Source organism: Sinocyclocheilus anshuiensis, unplaced genomic scaffold (assembly GCF_001515605.1).
Source record: "Sinocyclocheilus anshuiensis isolate Anshui unplaced genomic scaffold, SAMN03320099.WGS_v1.1 scaffold175, whole genome shotgun sequence".
In the NCBI taxonomy this organism is placed as follows: Eukaryota; Metazoa; Chordata; class Actinopteri; order Cypriniformes; family Cyprinidae; genus Sinocyclocheilus; species Sinocyclocheilus anshuiensis.
In genome coordinates this window covers 468,047-471,401 of record NW_015548208.1, presented here as the reverse complement: position 1 = coordinate 471,401, position 3,355 = coordinate 468,047, and positions in this window count along the sequence as shown.

Genomic DNA, 3,355 nt, shown 5'->3' with positions numbered 1-3,355 from the left:
ATTACCCCTTTTACCCCTTTAGATTCAATATGAAACTGTTACTAAAGCAAAACAGTGATTATAATGATGCCTGGCATACTTGAGTTATAGAACATACTTTTACAGTCACAAAGCAGGTACTTATTTCAAAGTACTTACTGAGAGACAGTGGCGTACCACACATCTGTGAGCCCAATTAACGAGATGGGGCCCCTCCCACCAGCAGTAATGACATGTATGAAAATTTATTTTGCACCTGCTGCAACATACTACTGAGTCCGTCTCCCCCATTTACATTACTGATTTAACAGTGTGAATTATGAATTATCATCATTGCATTGATGCATTTGATGTTATTATTGAATAATTATTATATAAAAATGTTCTGATTACAGTGATTTTGATATCGCTTTTTAGTCAGATTCCCTGCAGGAATTAATATTTAGTCTATGAACGTGCCCGCTGCTTTTTAGTAACCCTTAGACCTTGATTAGCTTGCTCAGGTGTGTTTGATTAGGGTTGGAGCTGAAGTCTGCAGGACTGTGGCTCTCCAGGACCGACGTTGGTCACCCCTGATGTAGACTAATGGCCAGAACATGTCTCAGTTCAAACACTGGCCTACATAAGCATCGCTAATTGTAGAAAATAAATTATACAAGCATTCATGTCTTGCAGTAAGAAAACGAACAGTAAAAATTAGGAAACACATATATTAAAGGAACAACTTTATACTTTAGGATATACAGTAAAACTAACTTTTTGCCACACCTGCCAATGGCCGGTGACATGATAAAATTTACTGGCCCAAAAATTTTTTTACCGGCCATCAGACTCTTTTTGCAAAAACAGGCAGTTATTACTACTACAATAACTAAACATATTTACAATGTTTTTAATTTGTCCTGCTGGAGCATTTTCCCTCAATTTTCCCTATTAATTATAGCCATTCAACATTACAGTATCATTGAAAGCCATTATTTTTTAACATTTAATAGGCTCTGAAATATATAACAACTTTTAATTTAAGTGATTTTAAAACAATCTTCACATAAACTGTATTATATATGCATAAACTATACATATTAATCTTTATTCAAGCTATACAATTTAATTTAACAGTCCAAGGACTTTTCTTTTTCTTTTGTTCTTTGATATACATCAATGACAGACATCAACAGGTTTCACTTTAAAATCAGTGCTGTCTCTTTAAAACCTGATGCATATGACGCGGATCTGACAAACATCCGATTTTCTCCCAACTCGGTCATTTATAAGGTAACTCGCCAAAACCGCGCATTTTGACATAATTGTGTGTGTTGAAGTGTGTTGAAGTGCTACTGGTGAGGTGTCTGAAGCGGCTCAGCGTATGTGTACATCCGAACGCGCAGCCTTTCAAACTATATTTCACTGCACCGTTTAGGCGGCGTAACCCCAGGCATGTGTTGCCGCATTCTCAGGTTATGAAGAATAAAGAAGGGAAAAGTTAATCTTCCGAAATGAAGCAGCAAAATCTTCTCAGGTAAAAGTTATTAGACCCATGTCTCCGGGCAAGCTGGCCATCAGCTCTGACCTTATCAGTCCGTTTGTATCCTATTATTTGATTCGCTCTTGTCGCTTATGACAGAACAGCTAATCACGATGATCTGGTCTTCGGAAAATATAATTTTATTTGCTTATGTCAGAAACAGCGAATCTCTTTAAAAACTCTGTTGTTTTCACATCATTGCATTGTTATAATTCGTAAAAGTTGTACCCGCCAACTGGACTCGCCAACGTTGACTGATACTCGCATTTGGCGAGTGTTAATTTTAGGCCCTGAGTACATGCATTTTGGGAAAATGAATTTTCTATACATCTTAACATACCGACTTTTGACGTTTAACTTATTTATTCTTTTTATCAACTGACTACTACAAGAAAAAAACAAAACAAGCAAAAACTCTACCAAATCCTTTGCACTCTCCGAGCGTTTTGGTGCACTAAGTCTTTAACTGCAGCTTTAATGTTGATGTTGCGAGCACGGGCATTCTGAATACTCAATAGTCAGGAAAGCTAAACTGGACAGTCTTTCTTGTAACATTGTGCTCCAGTGAAATGTCTTGATCACTTTCAATTTCGAGAATGAACGCCAGCAAATGCATGACAAATCATGGTAACGCTAATGGTAAGACTTTCTAAAAATCCTTATGGGAGAAATGAATGGGAAAAATACTTCCGGAACCAACAATGCTAAAAAAGAGGGCGGGAACTGATGCACTCTATACTTCATAAAGATTTTACCCAATCACAGGACAGGGTATTTACATTTAAGTCTTTAAAGTGACACACCCATTTAAAAGTGTTCAAATCAAACGGCTAAAATCAGAATACAAAATGACCTTTAATTTCTAAATTATGACAGTTTTTGATGTAGATATTCTACTAATGTTATAACTGCACCTCTTGAAACAATTTAAAACTTTAAAGAATGCAGTTTGTGACCCTTTTAATTGCATCCAAATGCATCGATTTCTTCAGGTAAACAACAGCAGGATTCACAAGCTTAAATAAGGTTCAGTTAATGAGGTGTTTAGGGCTGTTTTCACACATTGTCTGGTACAGTTCCATTGATTTCAAAAACTAAAGTTTGTGTTCATTGGATAATCAATATCAGTTGTATACTGATATATATGGTTTACTCTTCAATTAGATTTATGTCTCTTGGGATGATTTTTGAAGAAACCTAGTCTTTGAATAAAATAAATAAAACTTTTCCCTTATTTTTAAGACTGTTCCCCAGAATTTCATTTTGAGCTTGTCTCACCTAGACTTAAACACTTTTTTAATGTAAATTGATTAGAGGGGAGGTTATGTTCTATTGTCATATTCTACTTTTTCTAAGAATTTGAGTACCTGTATGTATATGCTCAAAACTACTATCATCACACCAAACATTTTAGAGAACAATTGATGTTACCCAAAAAATGCTGATTTGGGTCCAAAGGAAACAACAGATAAAATTTCATTGCCCTTCAAACACAATCAGAAATTCACATCATCACATTACCCAAATAAGCATAAATATGAGATCTTTATTACAGGACACATGGACATGTGATAAATGCTTTAACAAAGATGAAACATAGTTTGAGAAAGTTTTATTTTTTCAAGTGTTCAAATAGTAAATAGTTCCCCTAAAATATATATTATATAAAACCGATGCTTTAATGAGTTATTAATGTGTATGTAGTAAGTGTACTGTAACACACACACTCTCTCTCTCTCTCTCTCTCTCTCTCTCTCTCTCTCTCTCTCTCTCTCTCTCTCTCTCTCTCTCTCTCTCTCTCTCTCTCTCTCTCTCTCTCTCTCTCTCTCTCTCTCTCTCTCTCTCTCTCTC